General features: G+C 40.7%; 1 protein-coding gene across 1 annotated transcript in view; it reads right to left on the bottom strand.

Annotated features, from left to right (window-relative positions):
• galnt18b (UDP-N-acetyl-alpha-D-galactosamine:polypeptide N-acetylgalactosaminyltransferase 18b) overlaps positions 1-19651 on the bottom strand; it is a 96805-nt gene that overhangs the window by 21825 nt on the left and 55329 nt on the right. The gene's annotated exons all lie outside the window — the stretch shown is intronic.

Here is a 19651-nt window from a genome sequence, read left to right as displayed (position 1 = left end):
AAACACAGCTGCACCACAGGCTGCACAGATGTTGCTGTTACATACTCTAGGGCCTTGTACCTGATGCTCATGCTAGCAAGCAGGCCCTCTATGGAGCACTGAAAGTGTCTAAAGGACACTTTAGAAAGGGACAAGTTTCAATAAAGCTGTACTGTGCTGCCAGAACTGACAATATACAGGAAACTTTTTTTTCTGTGAAGACCTGTGACCCATTTTCTGTTGTTTTTTTACACTCACAGGCCACCTTATCTCATTAACAATGCCAGTATAATCAGCCAATGACAACCCAGCAGCTTAATGTATTTAGGCATGTAGACATGGTCGAGACAATCTGCTGAAGTTCAAAGTGGGAATCAGAATGGGGAAGAAAGTTAATTTGAGGAACTTTGAACATGGCATCGCTGTTGGAGCCAGATACGCTGGACTAAGTATTTCAGAAACTGTTGATCCATTAAAATTTCTCACACACGACCATCTCTAGGGTTCATAGAGAAAATATACAGAAAGCAGCAGTTCTCTGAGTGCAGATGCCTTGCTGATGCCAGAGATTCGAGGAGAATGGCCACACTGCTTTAAGCTGATAGGAAGCCAACAATAACTCTAACAAAAACTCATTAGGCAGAAATTCATGTCTGCTGCAGAAGACCACACCAGTTCACCAGGGGCGATCGTGGCTCAAGAGTTGGCAGTTCGTCTTGTAATCGGAAGGTTGCCGGTTTGAGCCCCGGCTCCAACAGTCTCGGTCGTTGTGTCCTCATATAATGAAGACCTCTGGGAGACTCAATGCCCTAGGGCAAGACACTTCACCCGTTGCCTACTGGTGGTGGTCAGAGGGCCCGGTGGCGCCAGTGTCGGGCAGCCTCGCCTCTGTCAGTGCGCCCCAGGGCAGCTGTGGCTACAATGTAGCTTACCATCACCAGTGTGTGAATGGGTGGATGACTGAATGTTGTGACTGAATGTTGTGTAAAGCGCTTTTGGGGTCCTTAGGGACTAGTAAAGCGCTATACAAAAATACAGGCCATACAGACTAGATAAACGTTGTTTCGGGTGATGAATCTCAATTTCTGCTGCGACATGATGATGGCAGAGTCAGAATTTGTTCTGAGCAACAAGAAATTATGGATCCATCCTGCTTTGTATCAGTAGTTATGACTGCTGGTGGTTTCACGGCGTGGTGGATGTTTTCTTGGTACACTTTGGGCCCCTCGGTACCAACTGAGCATTGTTCCACCCATCCAGCAACTGTTTGATGCTATCATGTCAAGAATCTCTGAGGAACATTTTGAGCACATTGCTGACTCTGTTTTACAAAGAAAAGGGAGTTTCCTTCTTAGCTCTCTTCTGATGTTTACATCATACCTGAAAAGTCAGACTGTTACTCAAGTGCGAGAACAGTTTTGGAAACTTCACAGTCAGTGCAGTCGGCCATGATGGCATCGAGACTGCATAAAGCACGTAGTGGCTAACAAGCACAGGGCCTTCATTATTTCTGCTGCCTGCTGTATCCTTGACTGTGAAGAGGGAGTGCCCGTGGTGGAGAATGTGGATAGTCCTAGTGCCCAGGAGGAAAAGCTTGACTCTTTGACTCTAAAAGCTAGTGGCACTAAGTCCTCATATAATGAAGACCTCTGGGAGACTCAATGCCCTGTTGCAGGACTTTCTAAAAACTTTTCCCAACTGTAATAATCCCATCCAAGAAAATGGAGACCATTAATGAACTCAGAATGCTGACTGAAGGGAAGTTTTGCTAAATACAATACATTTGTATAATGACAAACACTTCTTAATGGATTTCTGTTTTGGGAAAAACTTTTTAATCGACATGAAATGACACGTAAAATGGTTGGTTTGGTGGCTGCGGTTATTATAAAACACACTTGATTTATATTAACATTTACAATTTCCCCATATTCTTCAACTACCCAATCAGAAATATGAACAATTTAAATTTTAATTTAATTAGTGCATTAGTACATCAAAAAGATTATGAATTTCAGAGTAAGAAAAAAGAAACTTTGAGTGGAATGAAATGAGACTTCAATCTTGGAGGGATATGAATTAGAAAATAAATTGGGCTGTACAGTTCTGCTGATTGCTATCTGAAGAATGTGAATGGCCTCTCAAATCATCCAAAGACTTCAACAAAGCAATGAAGATGTGTTCTTCTGCGTACATGCTCACATTCGTGTGGGTTTGTCACAGGAGATGTCACTAACAGAGCCTGTGGAGGATGCTAAGAAATCACTTAAATGTGTTGAACTCAGCATTATCTCAGAACACCCAATGCTTCAGTGTGAATAAGCTTTAAATGATCACACTGTGCTCTTATGTGAGGACCAAATAGGACAGCTGACATCCTTCCTGTTATTTTCATCATTTTCATCAACCCGAAGAAAACACAAAAAGCATTTGCTGCAAATAAGCATCATCCAGCACAGAGAACAAACATAAGCTGTGGCATACACTCTGGATACAATTGGGGTAAAATTGACACAATTTCTGCAGATGAGTTAAATCGTCAAGAAAATCTGGTCGTGCATTTACTTGTCAGTGTTGTTCTTTATTTTCTCTTTAAAAAGAAATCAAATTCAAAACAAGGAATTCAAATTCATGGTTGGTAATGAGGTGACGATTATGTACATGATAATGAATTTAATGGTTCTTTGGTGAAAGCAGCTGGAAAGCAGCTGATCACACACCTATTTAAAAGTTCAGGCCACAAAACCCCCTGAGGATCACCTTAGTATTTATTGTGTATTTTAAGGTGCAGATCAGGTTTAGCAGATTTCCACAAGTAATACCAAGTCACTGGTTCATGTGGTTGTTAACGCCTGAAAAGAAACTGCTCAGTTGTAGCAGCTGTTGCTCAATTCTTCTGTGTCCCAGAAGAAAACTAAAACACCAGATTAAAGACTAATATTCTTATTCATGCAGTTTCCAAAAGCAGATCAGTGGCATAACTTTTTCTTTCAAAGCTTAAAATCCAGTCAAGTGCACATATGCAAACAGATTAGCACACTAATACAAAAACAAATAAACAAACAAACAAACAAAGAAACTGACCAGAATTTTAAATCCTTTGTATTTTGCTGTTTTAATTTGTGGGTTTATTATGTCTTGAGCTGAGCAAATAGGTGGATTTTAGGTCCCTGAAAGCTCTTATGTGTCAGATATACTTAATAACAGCTAAAATAACCAAGTTATAGAATTAATAAACTAGTGTTAAATATTATATTGGATAGCAACCACTTACAAAAGTGATATATTTGTAGAGTTTATCTATCTACAACAACAAAAGGCAGTAAACGCACAGTTTGCATCTGTGACCAAGCAAATGCCAGAATGATAAAATGCTGAAAATCATTAACAATCTTAGCAGGCCAGCATGTTAACGTTTCCAAATTAGACTGTAAGAGTAGTATAGTAGTATAGTCAGAGTCTGACTATACTAATATTTGATTTTGGATATATTTGTTTACAAATAAACAACAAACTGAAGTGTTTACCATTATTGGTAAAAATGGTAAATGGCCTGTATTTATATAGCGCTTTACTAGTCCCTAAGGACCCCAAAGCGCTTTACATATCCAGTCATCCACCCATTCACACACTGGTGATGGCAAGCTACATTGTAGCCACAGCCACTCTGGGGCGCACTGACAGAGGCGAGGCTGCCGGACACTGGCGCCACCGGGCCCTCTGACCAGGTTTTAACATAATAATCAAGCACATTTATCTTCACAGTGATATAACTGTTGTAATGCCAAAAGCCAAGAACAAAGTGAAGCTCCTAGAGCAAACGTAGCTAAGAGTGGTTATACTTACATCTAATATTTTTCTTGGGAAAAAAGAAACCAGCAATGTTTTTTGGTAAGTGGAAAGATGGCTTATGAATGATGTGAAACACTAATAACAATTTCAGTATAAAAATTAAAACCCAGTGAGAGTAGTATGGTCTTATAATGTTACTCCTACTGAAATGACTTTGAATGGGCAGGCCAAAGTAGAGAAGCTGGTCTGAGTTATGTGAACAGACTGGTATTTGTTGGGGGTCATTGAAGTTAATTCTGTTAATATGGCTCCGCTTAAAACAGTGTTTCTGCATTTGTCTCAGTACACTATAAAACTATTTTAATGTTACAAGTGTCCAGCTGCTTACTGCAAACCACTGCCATTTATGGGATTTAACTCTGGCTCATATAGCATTACCGTATAACAAGGATCATCGTATCCATGAAACTGCAACATTTCTCACTTTTATACAAGACGGCTGCGATGCTGTTCCCATTACCCCTGTTAGAAAAAAGACTTGCTCATTGATTGTCCTGTTGGTCTGAGATTACGCAGCGGGGTTCAATAGATTTTCAGCAGAACAGGGGTCATGGAACTCAATCAGCGCTGTCTTACAATTACAGACTCGGTCATTATGTTACAATGTTTTGTTATTCGTTCATGTATGATTACAGAGAGCTAAATCTTTTTAAAATTTTATATGGTGGAGAACTTCAAAACAGCATTATGCAGTGTGAATACTGAACACAAAATTGAGCTGGTAATTTATTCACAGGTACTGCTAATGTGAATGTGGCTTTTGTTTCAGATTCACTCACCTGCAATTGATACCCAAAATATTGAGATTAAGACTAAAATAATGACATGTGGGAAACATTTTGTGAATGTGAATGCGTTTTACAAGACACAAAGCTTGTATATTCATACACATTATTAGATACACCCTGCTAGTTCTGGGTTAGACCTTCTTTTGCCTCCAGAACTGCCCTAATTCTTATTGCTGGAATCATTCCATACTGACATGATAGCATCACACATTTGCTGCAGATCTCAGTTGCATGTGTTATCTTCTGCAGCTGAAGCCCATGTCCTTCAGCATTCAACATTTTGTTCATTCAGAGATGCTCTTCTGCATACCTTTGTTCTAACAAGTGCTTATTTGAATTACTGTTGCCACTCCCTGGATATTTTCCTTTTCTGACCATTCTCTGCAAACCGTAGCGCTGGGTCAGGATCAGTACTTTGTGAAATAGTCAAACCATCATCTGGTACCCACAACCACAACACATCTTAAATCTTTCTCTCGTATTCAGCAGGTAATCTTGAGCATGTCTACAGGTGTGCCCAGTAGCCACATGGGCGGTTGCCCGGGGCGGCATCGTGGTGGGGGCGGCATCATGGCATGGGCAAAAAAAGTTGCTCGCACCCATGCTGCCCCGACATCATGACAGCGCATTTTGGGGATTGCAGGAGAGTTCTCCCAGGGCACCAAACATGCCAGGACCACCCCTGGGTGTGCCTAATAATGTGGCTACACACATGGAAAAGATATATATAAATCTTATAAAGTTTGCATCTGTCTTGTGTGAAACTTGTATGAAAAGCATACAAGAATGAAAACAGATATAAGATCCCTTGAAAAATTATATAAATGAAACTTGTATGTTTTGGATACTTACTAAAACAATATATGAAAGTAATGAGAAAGTGGCCACTTTCATGAGTAAATCATATAAGCCTTATATGTTTCACTATATGAAGTAAGCCAAATCTTATGCAAGTCTTTTATTTCTTTTCCATATGGGTGATGAGAATATATTTAAATTTAAATATACATTGCGTGACATTGCTGTTTGATTTTGTATATGCTGAATCGAAATAACTAATTTGCTGTATTGGAATACTTAAACTTACTATATGTGTTGTACCTCATGTCTATTACATGTGCAGCAAAATGGTAAATGGCCTGTATTTATATAGCACTTTACTAGTCTCTAAGGACCCCAAAGCACTTTACATATCCAGTCATCCACACACACACTGGTGATGGCAAGCTACATTGTAGCCACAGCCACTCTGGGGCACACTGACAGAGGCGAGGCTGCCGGACACTGGCGCCACCGGGCCCTCTGACCACCACCAGTAGGCAATGGGTGAAGTTTCGTGCCCAAGGACACAACGACCGAGACTGTCCAAGCCGGGGCTTGAACCGGCAACCTTCCGATTACAAGGCGAACTCCCAACTCTTGAGCCACGATCGCCCCATTATTGTTATGAATGTTTGAATGTCATGATATGGAGCTCAGTGATATCTGTGGAGATATCTTTAATACAATTAATTGAAATTCAACAAACAGTTGTTAGTTACTTTGGCCTGAGCTCAAATTGTGGACTGGTCAGCTGGTAAAAGTTAAGATATCACTGGATAACATATTACTTTGGTGGCAGTTTCAATATTGCACCAATTTTACAGCTTAAACAACTCTGCTAGGACTTTATATAAAACATAATCAGTTAGGGCTTCTATGAAGCAGCTTTCTCCATTGTTTAGTGTCAACTTTCTTTTCTGACAATGAAAAAAAATAAATAAATAATTTTTGCCTTTGTTAAAGCCGTGCAGTTAACCACTAATTTCCAGCAGCCTGTTTCTAAATTCATTTCAAGAAACAGGCCATTACTGTCAGGACAGAAGTCTGAGCCTACCATTATTATGCATGCCTATATTGTTATTCTTTTCAAAATACAAAGCCTTACACGGTTACCCTTCCCCTTGAATGATCAAACCCACCACCTAATTTGCATGTTCATTCATACAATCTGTTTTCCAGTGTGTCGCCAAAGCAAAAAGCACAGCTATGCAGCTACTGCAGCAAACATTTACATCACACTTTACTCCGAGGAGTTGGCACAATGTTGGATGAGAAACTGCTCTCAGTCTCCATGCTGTCAAACAGGAGTTTTATAAACCTAATTGCGACACTTAATTGGGCCTTGTCATTACGGGTGGCGGGACTGTTCACCCACACGGTGATACAAATAAATCACTACTTCACCATTTACAGTCCATGAGCCTACTTTGTGTTATTAAGAGTCAGGTCCTCACTCTTCCAAGTCTCCCTGACTCCTGATGATAGAACAATCTCAGGCAGAGCTGCACAACCTCTGCCTTTTCTTGTAAGCTTAAAACCTCCTCAAGAAATAACTCACGTCACCCGCTCAAACCCCTTCCTTCCAGATCCTCTTGCAAATATACTCATGTTTAAATATCCTCTTCCTCACCATCCAAGTGCTCTTCCTCTTAATTTCTTTTTGTAGAACTTTTCAGCCAGAGAGCCTGTCTCACATTACAGCTGTGTTTGCTTAGATCTATTACCAGGGCACCATCAGTCTGAGCCTAAGCTAATTTTACTGCTGCCCTCATCATAATTTGCTTTGGATAAGAGCAAGAGCTAAATACCTTTAATGTAAATGTAATGTGAGTGGAAGTGCTTCATTCATTTTTCTGTGTAGTGGTGCCACTTACCAAACAGATTGTGCAGTGGTTTAAAGTGGATTTTGATGAGAGTAGCCACAAGGTTACTTTGCAAAAATCTTTGAGGATATGAAGCATACCGGCAAAAAGCTTTATGGTGCAGCCAAAGTCCTAATCAGATTACATATATGCAGGCTTATCTACTCAATCATTTCATGAACTTTTGTTAACTTCTGGTTAGTACATAGTTTGCAGCTTTAGAGTGTCAAATATTCACTTCCTGCAGGCTTAAAAGGCAACATGTAAAATGTTTGTGTTTTTCTTCTTCACTGAGAACAGCAGCTACTTGAAGTTGTGTTCGTAACAACTGATTTCAGCATTTTCACAGGCAAAAAGATGAAGATGCACATGAAACACCTCAAAGCACTTTTTTGGCATGAAGTATTTCTCTGCTTCCAAGTATACTCAGGATATCAGAATAGTTAGTCTTTGTTACTCCATGTTTAACTGAAAGATAAACACATTTTACGTTAATGTTATGCATAATTAAAAAATAAATAAATCTGAAATCTGCTCTTAAATCACACACACTATAAATCAATCAATCTATGAATACCTTGTTTCTAGCTGGGAAGACTTGGAGTTCACAAGTTCATGTATCAGTCTTGCTATAGCTGCATCCTGGAGGTGTGCAAATGAAATAGGGTGCGTTTTTGTATTAAATACCATGCCCTTTAATAAAAGCTGGCATGCATTTAAATGCCAATAGATGTAAAACTATTATATATATCTATCTGTGAATAGATTTTCAGCAGGATACCGCAGGGAAAGTTCTAGAGCTAATTTTAGCCATTTGCACTTAAAAGAAAACGGCAAGTGAATGGAAAATTGTGTGTACATTGGACTCTTGCTTATGCAAATGAGTGAATTGTCCTATACAACGACACAGCTGATGTAATTCTGACACGAACACCTTGATGTGACAGCTTGTTTATGACTGAAATGATGCTTCTGAAGCACCATAAAGTCCTGTGATTTTATATATGCTACTTTAGGAATTCTATTTTTTTCACTTCATGCTTGTCTGCGTATCTGAAGGTATCTGCTTTCATCTCCCTGCACAACCTCTCCTGTCCCTCCAGAAACCTTAACTGGCTTTTAAATAAACTCCCTAATATTTCCCACTGCATTCATTTCACATTTCCTCAGTATTTGGTGATAATAAAACCCTTCACATCAAAGCGCAGACTTACTTTAAAGGTAAAGCTTGACTTCCTCTTTTCCTGCCCAGAGCGCAGAGTTAAAGCAGTGCAGACAATTGGTGTAGAGTTTCCACTGAGCGTGTATCAGCTTGCACTCTTTGTTGTTTGAAAGGCAAAACACATTTCCCCGTCCTTACTGCAGAAATGCTGAACCATTTGCAGACAATCCTAAACACACCAGGCAAAGTATTTCTAATTGACCAAATCAGTCTTATTATGTGTTTGTGTATGGCACAATAAAAAAAAGATTATGTTAATTTAAGCCAGGTTCAGACACTCACTTCATTATGTTAATGTGTTTCTCATGTTGGTTTTGAATTTGAATAAAAGTCACAGGCATAAAACTCAAAAACAGTCATAATAATGGTTTGCTTAAATGTTAAATGTTATGTAAAACTCATATCTGAAGCAAATTAGACTTTAATTTGGGCTTGACCCAAAATTTCAGTGGAGTTTAACTTGGATCACTCAGAAGAGAAGCATCTCCATCATTTTACCTTAGACTGAAGTTTCACTGCTCGTTGAATTAAAAAGTCAAAATCCACATTCAGCTGTAGTGATGCATATAAATGTTTCTCAGGAGTTTTAAACTCTGTACAGTCTAACAGGTGTTTAATTTATGTGAGAAAGGCAGAATTGTAGCCAAAAAAAAGTACATCTTCAACGATTTCACTGCCTGTTCTCAGTCGTGAGAACTGCAAAACCTCACAAGGTGGTGTCGCATTAAGCTATCCTCTGAATAACTGTAAAATTAATCAGCACCTTTTTCCATTCCCGGAATATCTCCTACAGCAAACTTACTAATGGACGTGGATATGCTAATGCCGTCAGAGTGTAGGCGATAAAACGAGCAACTAAATTCTATATTCTACCTAATAAATGGTGACACTGAAGAGAAAATTGTTAGGGGATCTTCCAGCCTTGATTAGTGTAGTGAGAAGAGGGTGTGAAGGTCCCTCTTGCTCACTGTGGTCATTAATTAAAGCTCAGAGATAAACAGTCAGTCAAATACAACATAAGTTTTAAAACCCACTCATACAGCGTGTGGGGAGAACTCTTCACTTTCACATGATTTATTCTCAGTGCTATCAGTCCCTGTCGCACACTGCGTGCAAAATATTGTTAAACTATGAGAACTAGTGCTTCAGCAAGTGTTCTTTGAGATTTGCATATTTAGTACAGAATGGCTAATATACAAAATACACATGTACTCATGCCTGCATGAATCCCATGCCTGAATATTGTCAGTTAGCTAAAGCTCGAGAAATAGACTTTTATTAAATTTTTAGTGTCTTATAGAGACCTAGAATCCTGCACTTCATATGAGCACTGTTTGATATATTATAGAAAGCGTAGAACCTAAATATTTTAGTTTTTATTATGCCAAACAAGCAAATCTTACTTTCGTTGTTATACTGTAATATTTCTAAGATGTTTTCTGACATTTTTAAGGACATCTGATCGACTTATTAAAAATGTTATTGACTTGACAATGGCTAGAAAAATAATATTATCTACACTGCTCTATAGATGTTTTAAGCACAGTGGGAAATATAAAGAACTGTCCTGCAGCAGATGGTACGGGTCCTTCTGGGATTACACTAAGAGACCAAAGACATGGAGACAGTCTAAATCCACTGGAGAACAGTGGCAAGATCCCCAAGATGCTCAGAACAACTTGCTGCCAAGCACATTGAAAAACTTTGCACAAGTCTACCTAAGAGAAATAGTGAAATTTTAAAGGTAAACCTACTTTTTCTTTTTTCATTTGCAGACTACAAACATGCCAACTTTAAATGTGCATCCATCATGTTGTCTACTCGGGATTTTTTTTTTCTTTTTTTGACCCTAACTCAGGTCTGAATGTTGCTCTTGAAAACCCCCCCTCAAAAAGCTAATAAGGAATAAATGCATATAAATGCAACTTCTTAGGAGACAGGGATGAAGTAATTCATACAGGCGGCATGTGAAGATTCTTAGCCTTGAATTATTAATGAAAAATCCTGTTTTATGTTACAGAAGGGAACGGGGGATTAACAGACGGATTGGTGCTGTGGCCACAGTGATGCGGATGCTGTCTGTTGTGGTGAAGAGATAGCTGAGTGTAAAAGTGAAGCTCTCAATTTACCGGTCGATCTACGCCCCTACCGTCACCTATGGTAACGAGCTGTAGGTAGTGATCGAAAGAATGAGATCGCTAATACAAGCTGCGGAAATGAGCTTCCGCCGAAGGGTGGCTGGCCTCTCCCTTAGAGATAGGGTGAGAAGTTTGGCCATTCGGGAGGGGCTCAGAGTAGAGCCGCTGCTCCTCCACATCGAAAGGAGTCAGTTGAGGTGGTTCGGGCATCTGACAAGGATGCCTCCTGGGTGAGATTTTCCAGGCATGTCCCAGAGGGAAGAGGCCCCGGGGCAGACCCGGGACACGCTGAAGAGATTATATCTCTCGGCTGGCCTTGGAACGCCTTGATTTTCCCACGGACAAGGTGGAGGAGGTGGCTGGGGAGAGGGAGGTCTGGGCTTCTCTGCTTGGGCTGCTGCCCCCACGACCCGGCCCCGGATAAGCGGCAGAAAATGGATGGATGGACGGATGTTTCCTTTACTTAAGAATGGCTTATTGAGAGCCACCACTGTGTTGAGAACATTTCTGATGAGCAGTAGATCAACCAAAGGGTCAGATGTATCAGTCGGGTCTTGTTTGTTTTTTGCTGGATTTTTTTCTAGTTCTTAGGTTCAGAACCTTCAGATACTATTCAACTGCTGCAGGTTTTATTTTTAGGAAACATGTTCTTTGGTCTTTAAGGACATACGCCACACAATTCTGAGATATACCAAGTTTTCAGTTTATAGCTCTTTGGCAATCATGTTGCTGGTGCAAAAATACTATTTTATTCCTGTCAGACTGCTTTATTTGGCATTGGCAACCTAAAGAAATGGGAAAATATTAGGATATTTTGCAACAGGCTGATGGTAACAAGTGCCTAAAGATGCGATTAAAAATTATATAGGTAGACACTACACTGGTTCATCTGTTAAATCAAGTGTCTTCTTTAAATTCTTAATTAAATCATAGTCATTGTTTAGTGGCTTCATGACCAACCAAACAAACCAAAAATACGGAAAGAAACAAACATGAATACAGCATTACTCTAAAAAAGTACAAGGACTGGGTGGAAAATGAGGGAAAACCAAGGCCAATGTCTAAAAAGAAAAATCCCTGAAAGACCTTCAGAAAGCTTGACGAACTATTGCTCAAGACCACGCTATAAAAATTACCTTAAAAGGTCCTTGGAAGCAAAACTGAGAGGAATAAGGGATGACTCAAGACTTTTTCACAGTACTTTAAATCTCTTTGTCTGAGTCCTCACAGAAGAAAACAGTGTTTTTCTTTAAAATGTTGCTGTAGACTTATTTTACCTCCAGAAACAACACTAGGAAGAATTTAATTCAGCAGTCTGTATTATGAGTATCTCCTGGTGTGTTTGCACTGGGAAATTCCCACCACTCAGAGGTGCTTTTACAAAATAAAAGCCTGCAGTCTGAACCCTGATGAGCACAGTTCTTCTGTATAGAGTCGATACCGAATCCTTCTAGTCTTTTTTTCTTTAAATCCAAGTAGTTTTCTTCTCACTCAAAATTTTACACAGACATTTTGGTGCACTGGGTGAAGGTTTTAACATAATAATCAAGCACATTTATCTTCACAGTGATATAGCTGTTATAATGCCAAAAGCCAAGAACAAAGTGAAGCTCCTAGAGCAAACGTAGCTAAGAGTGGTTATACTTACATCTAATATTTTTCTTAGGAAAAAGGAAACCAGCAATGTTTTTTGGTAAGTGGAAAGATGGCTTATGAATGATGTGAAACACTAATAACAATTTCAGTATAACAATTAAAACCCAGTGAGAGTAGTATGGTCTTATAATGTTACTCCTATACTGAAATGACTTTGAATGGGCAGGCCAAAGTAGAGAAGCTGGTCTGAGTTATGTGAACAGACTGGTATTTGTTGGGGGTCATTGAAGTTAATTCTGTTAATATGGCTCCGCTTAAAACAGTGTTTCTGCATTTGTCTCAGTACACTATAAAACTATTTTAATGTTACAAGTGTCCAGCTGCTTACTGCAAACCACTGCCATTTATGGGATTTAACTCTGGCTCATATAGCATTACCGTATAACAAGGATCATCGTATCCATGAAACTGCAACATTTCTCATTTTTATACAAGACGGCTGTGATGCTGTTCCCATTACCCCTGTTAGAAAAAAGACTTGCTCATTGATTGTCCTGTTGGTCTGAGATTACGCAGCGGGGTTCAATAGATTTTCAGCAGAACAGGGGTCATGGAACTCAATCAGCGCTGTCTTACAATTACAGACTTGGTCATTATGTTACAATGTTTTGTTATTCGTTCATGTATGATTACAGAGAGCTAAATCTTTTTAAAATTTTATATGGTGGAGAACTTCAAAACAGCATTATGCAGTGTGAATACTGAACACAAAATTGAGCTGGTAATTTATTCACAGGTACTGCTAATGTGAATGTGGCTTTTGTTTCAGATTCACTCACCTGCAATTGATACCCAAAATATTGAGATTAAGACTAAAATAATGACATGTGGGAAACATTTTGTGAATGTGAATGCGTTTTACAAGACACAAAGCTTGTATATTCATACACATTATTAGATACACCCTGCTAGTTCTGGGTTAGACCTTCTTTTGCCTCCAGAACTGCCCTAATTCTTATTGCTGGAATCATTCCATATTGACATGATAGCATCACACATTTGCTGCAGATCTCAGTTGCATGTGTTATCTTCTGCAGCTGAAGCCCATGTCCTTCAGCGTTCAACATTTTGTTCATTCAGAGATGCTCTTCTGCATACCTTTGTTCTAACAAGTGCTTATTTGAATTACTGTTGCCACTCCCTGGATATTTTCCTTTTCTGACCATTCTCTGCAAACCGTAGCGCTGGGTCAGGATCAGTACTTTGTGAAATAGTCAAACCATCATCTGGTACCCACAACCACAACACATCTTAAATCTTTCTCTCGTATTCAGCAGGTAATCTTGAGCATGTCTACAGGTGTGCCCAGTAGCCACATGGGCGGTTGCCCGGGGCGGCATCATGGCATGGGCAAAAAAAGTTGCTCGCACCCATGCTGCCCCGACATCATGACAGCGCATTTTGGGGATTGCAGGAGAGTTCTCCCAGGGCACCAAACATGCCAGGACCACCCCTGGGTGTGCCTAATAATGTGGCTACACACATGGAAAAGATATATATAAATCGTCAAAGGAGCTTGCAAAGAAAAGCGTCTGGACTTCTTTAAGTTGCTTGAAGACGTTTCACCTCTCATCCGAGAAGCTTCTTCAGTTCTAAGGTCAAATGGTGGAGAGTCCCAGATATAAACCTAGTGGGAGTAACCCCCCACAGAGGGACAAAAGGACCCCCTAATGATCCTCTAGTCGCCTGAGCCAAGGTGGGAAACTGGGTGTGGGTCCCAATCAGCCAGAGTTTCGGGTGTGTTCATTGTGAAACCTGGCCCCACCTTATCATGCGAATTCCTGAGGTCAGATGGCCCAGGATGTGGGTGGGCGTTAAGGCGTCTGGATTATAGATGGCAGAGAGTTGGTGTCGTAAACCCCCGCCTCTGTTCAAAGATGGTCGCTCACAGTGGACATAGATGGCTTCTTTCACTCCTCTTTCAAACCATCTGTCCTCTCTGTCCAAAATGTGAACATTGGCATCCTCGAAAGAGTGATCTTTATCCTTAAGATGCAGATGGACTGCTGAGTCTTGTCCTGTGGAGGTGGCTCTTCTGTGTTGTGCCATGCGCTTGTGAAGTGGCTGTTTGGTCTCTCCAATGTAGAGGTCTGAGCATTCCTCACTGCACTGTACAGCATACACCACATTGTTAAGTTTGTGTCTTGGCGTTTTGTCTTTCGGGTGAACCAGTTTCTGTCTGAGCGTGTTGCTGGGTCTGAAATACACTGGGATGTCATGCTTGGAGAAAACTCTCCTGAGTTTCTCTGATACACCGGCTACATAGGGGATGACAATGTTGTTGCGTCTGTCCTTCTTATCCTCCCTCGCTGGTGTCTGGTCTTCTTTTTTTTTTTTTCTCTGCCTCTTTGCTGACTTTAAGAATGCCCATTTAGGATAGCCGCACGTTTTGAGTGCTTCCTTTACATGTGTGTGTTCCTTCTTTTTTCCTTCAGGCTTAGAGGGAACATGTTCTGCCCGGTGGTGTAGGGTCCTAATTACTCCAAGTTTGTGTTCCAAAGGGTGATGGGAGTCAAAGAGGAGGTACTGGTCCGTGTGTGTGGGCTTCCGGTAAACTTCGATGTTGAGTTTGCCATTCTCTTCAATGTGCACAGCGCAGTCCAGGAACGGCAAACAGTTGTCCTTTGTGTCTTCCCTGGTGAACTTGATGTTTTTATCCACAGCGTTAATGTGCGCAGTGAAGGATTCCACTTCTTGTGTCTTGATTTTGACCCAGGTGTCGTCCACATATCTGTACCAGTGGCTGGGTACTCTTCCTTTGAAAGAGCCAAGAGCCTTCCTTTCCACTTCCTCCATGTAAAGGTTGGCTACAATAGGTGACACGGGGGAGCCCATGGCACAGCCATGTTTTTGTCTGTAAAAGCCTTCGTTGTACTTGAAATATGTAGTGGTGAGGCAGAGGTCTAACAGTGTGCAGATCTGATCGGGTGTGAAGTTGGTCCTGTCCTCCAAAGAGCTGTCTTCTTGTAGTCATTTTCTGACAGTCTCCACGGCCTCCATGGTGGGTATGCAAGTGAAAAGAGAGACTACATCAAAGGACACCATGGTTTCATCTGGATCCAGGGTAAGTTTCTGGACCTTGTCGGTGAAGTCGGTGGAGTTCTTGATGTGGTGTGGGGTGTTCCCCACGAGAGGCGCAAGGATGGTAGCAAGGTTTTTAGCAATGTTGTAAGTGGCTGAGTTTATGCTACTGACTATGGGTCTGAGTGGGACAGCTTCCTTGTGGATCTTAGGAAGTCCATAGATGCAGGGTATGGCATCCCCTGGGTAAAGGCGGTGATATGTAAGGCGGTCAATAATTTTGTCCTTTTCAAAGTCTTGAAGGCAAGCTATAACTTTCTTTTTGTAGCTGCTTGTGGGGTCTCGCTTCAGGGCTTCGTAGGTATTGTTGTCACTGAGGAGAGTAGTGATCTTTGTATGGTAATCTGTAGTGTTTAGGACCACGGTGCATCTTCCCTTATCACTGTGAGCGACCATCTTTGAACAGAGGCGGGGGTTTACGACACCAACTCTCTGCCATCTATAATCCAGTTTTGAGATCCCTTCCCAGACGCCTTAACGCCCACCCACATCCTGGGCCATCTGACCTCAGGAATTCGCATGATAAGGTGGGGCCAGGTTTCACAATGAACACACCCGAAACCCTGGCTGATTGGGACCCACACCCAGTTTCCCACCTTTGCTCAGGCGACTAGAGGATCATCAGGGGGTCCTTTTGTCCCTCTGTGGGGGGTTACTCCCACTAGGTTTATATCTGGGACTCTCCACCATTTGACCTTAGAACTGAAGAAGCTTCTCGGATGAGAGGTGAAACGTCTTCAAGCAACTTAAAGAAGTCCAGACGCTTTTCTTTGCAAGCTCCTTTGACTACGATGACCTGGATGACTGAGAACCTTCACAGACAGATATATATAAATCTTATAAAGTTTGCATCTGTCTTGTGTGAAACTTGTATGAAAAGCATACAAGAATGAAAACAGATATAAGATCCCTTGAAAAATTATATAAATGAAACTTGTATGTTTTGGATACTTACTAAAACAATATATGAAAGTAATGAGAAAGTGGCCACTTTCATGAGTAAATCATATAAGCCTTATATGTTTCACTATATGAAGTAAGCCAAATCTTATGCAAGTCTTTTATTTCTTTTCCATATGGGTGATGAGAATATATTTAAATTTAAATATACATTGCGTGACATTGCTGTTTGATTTTGTATATGCTGAATCGAAATAACTAATTTGCCGTATTGGAATACTTAAACTTACTATATGTGTTGTACCTCATGTCTATTACATGTGCAGCACATAAAGTATTTCTTCAACAGATACATAACAAAAAATCCTGATGCTTGGTAACTGATCAAACTGCAAGTTTGATTAAATGACAACTATCATTTTAAACATTATCACAGAAAATAGTTCAGTTTGATAACTGGCCTTAATATTTTTTTTTTTGTTTGTTTGATTGATTCGAAGTCCTGTTTATGTGTTTTACATTGTTTTGTTTTTTTAAAGCTCAAACAGATTACACTTTTTTTTTATAGCAAATTAAATTGCTTGGTGACTATTTGGCTGAAATCTACTGTGTAAATCATTATGATGACAGTAATGATGCTTTATTGCCACTTCTATAAATACTGTGCACAAAGGCTGCTGCATAATTGTTTTTCATAGCCCTCAATGATTCTCATTTCTCAACACAACCATCCTGGCACTGTTAGAGTGATGATGTCTGCTTTGGTCTTCTTATGATGCATTGTCCTAGGCTGACTTCGCTGGCGCGGTACCCAGTATTCACAGGTGTTTGGGGAAATCATTTGTATTATAATTTTGTTTCATGGTCCTGTGGCAATTTGCTGTGCATTCCACCGTACAGTCTGACTTGAAGGATAAACTCAAAAAAATGAAATGATATTTTTATTTTTATTTTTTTTATGTATCCACCTTCAGTTTTCAAAAAACAAATCATCCCAGTGTTCCTTGAAGCTCAAACAGAGAACCAGCCCTGTTAGAAACAGGTCAGATTTGTGTTACGGATCTAACGATGCTTTGTGTTTTATTGTGGACATGACTCAGACTCCCTAAGACAATCCTTCAGCATTTTAATGCAATAGACAACATAGATCACATTCAGAAGGACTTTTGATTCTAATTCACTGGATTCATCTCCAACACATACAGATACATTCCCTGAATTTCCAGAGACTGTCATTGGCCCTTCTATCCAGAGATGGGCAGTAACGCGTTACAAGTTACTGCAATCCGATTACTTTTTTCAAGTAACGAGTAAAGTAAGGGATTACTATTGCAAAAAAGGTAATTAGATTACTGTTACTTTCCCGTAAGCATGCAGCGTTGCTGCGTTACTAAAACTGTGATTTTTTTTTTTTGGGAGAGTGTCTCATGACAATGATGTAAGTAAGTGCGACATTCGTGGCAACAGCTGTGTGCAGATCAACAATGGCTAACATAGAGTGCGGGAGAGAGTATGACCATGCAACGTTTAAAGCGTGGAAGTACTGACCTTATTTTGAGTTTGATTCCGTAAAAAGTGATAAAAACATTAGCGTCCGCTGTTCACTGGGAAGAAAACTTCTTTTTACAGCAAAAAACCCCCTAAACTTCCGAGCAAGCACCGACAGTACACTGCCACGGGAATGTGAAACTCCCAGATCCTTCCACTGACCGCTACAACACACCCAGTGTTGCCAACTCTTCAGTAAGGAAAATCGCTATTGGCTGTCCTAAAAGTTGCTAGAAGTCGCTAAATTACGTCATCGGCTAATTTGCATAATTGGTCATGCTAATATAATTGTAACCTATGTTGTTGGAGAGAGAAATAACATAGCGGAAGAGACATGAAGTGAGTAAAAACGTCTTAAATGCATTTAGAGTTAATTTAGAACTATAAATTAAATTTATTTTAGCAATTATTGTTGTTTTTTAATGTCACAATTCCAACCCTGCTCCTTTATCCGGGCTTGGACCGGCAAAAGTGACCCGAACTAGGTCTGTGAAGGTTCTCAGTCATCCAGGTCATCGTAGTCAAAGGAGCTTGCAAAGAAAAGCGTCTGGACTTCTTTAAGTTACTTGAAGACGTTTCACCTCTCATCCGAGAAGCTTCTTCAGTTCTAAGGTCAAATGGTGGAGAGTCCCAGATATAAACCTAGTGGGAGTAACCCCCCACAGAGGGACAAAAGGACCCCCTGATGATCCTCTAATCACACGAGCCAAGGTGTGAAACTGGGTGTGGGTCCCAATCAGCCAGAGTTTCGGGTGAGTTCATTGTGAAACCTGGCCCCACCTTATCATGCGAATTCCTGAGATCAGATGGCCCAGGATGTGAGTGAGCGTTAAGGCGCCTGGGAAGGGATCTCAAAACTGGATTATAGATGGCAGAGAGTTGGTGTCGTAAACCACCGCCTCTGTTCAAAGATGGTCGCTCACAGTGGACATAGATGGCTTCTTTCACTCCTCTTTCAAACCATCTGACCTCTCTGTCCAAAATGTGAACATTGGCATCCTCGAAAGAGTGTCCTTTATCCTTAAGATGCAGATGGACTGCTGAGTCTTATCCTGTGGAGGTGGCTCTTCTGTGTTGTGCCATGCGCTTGTGAAGTGGCTGTTTGGTCTCTTTTCGACTCCCATCACCCTCTGGAACACAAACTTGGAGTAATTAGGACCCTACACCACCGGGCAGAACATGTTCCCTCTAAGCCTGAAGGAAAAAAGAAGGAACACACACATGTAAAGGAAGCACTCAAAACGTGCGGCTATCCTAAATGGGCGTTCTTAAAGTCAGCAAAGAGGCACAGAAAAGAAGATCAGACACCAGCGAGGGAGGATAAGAAAGACGGAACGCAACAACATTGTCATCCCCTATGTAGCCGGTGTATCAGAAAAACTCAGGAGAGTTTTCTCCAAGCACGACATCCCAGTGTATTTCAGACCCAGCAACACGCTCAGACAAAAACTGGTTCATCCGAAAGACAAAACGCCAAAACACAGACTTAACAATGTGGTGTATGCTGTACAGTGCAGCGAGGAATGCCCAGACCTCTACATTGGAGAGACCAAACAGCCACTTCACAAGCCATGCATGGCACAACACAGAAGAGCCACCTCCACAGGATAAGACTCAGCTGTCCATCTGCATCTTAAGGATAAAGATCACTCTTTCGAGGATGCCAATGTTCACATTTTGGACAGAGAGGACAGATGGTTTGAAAGAGGAGTGAAAGAAGCCATCTATGTCCACTGTGAGCGACCATCTTTGAACAGAGGCGGTGGTTTACAACACCAACTCTCTGCCATCTATAATCCAGTT

Source organism: Simochromis diagramma, unplaced genomic scaffold, assembly GCF_900408965.1.
Source record: "Simochromis diagramma unplaced genomic scaffold, fSimDia1.1 OVJJ01000603.1, whole genome shotgun sequence".
NCBI lineage: Eukaryota > Metazoa > Chordata > Actinopteri > Cichliformes > Cichlidae > Simochromis > Simochromis diagramma.
Note: the sequence above shows the minus strand (reverse complement) of the source record. Positions and strands in the feature narration are given on the sequence as shown.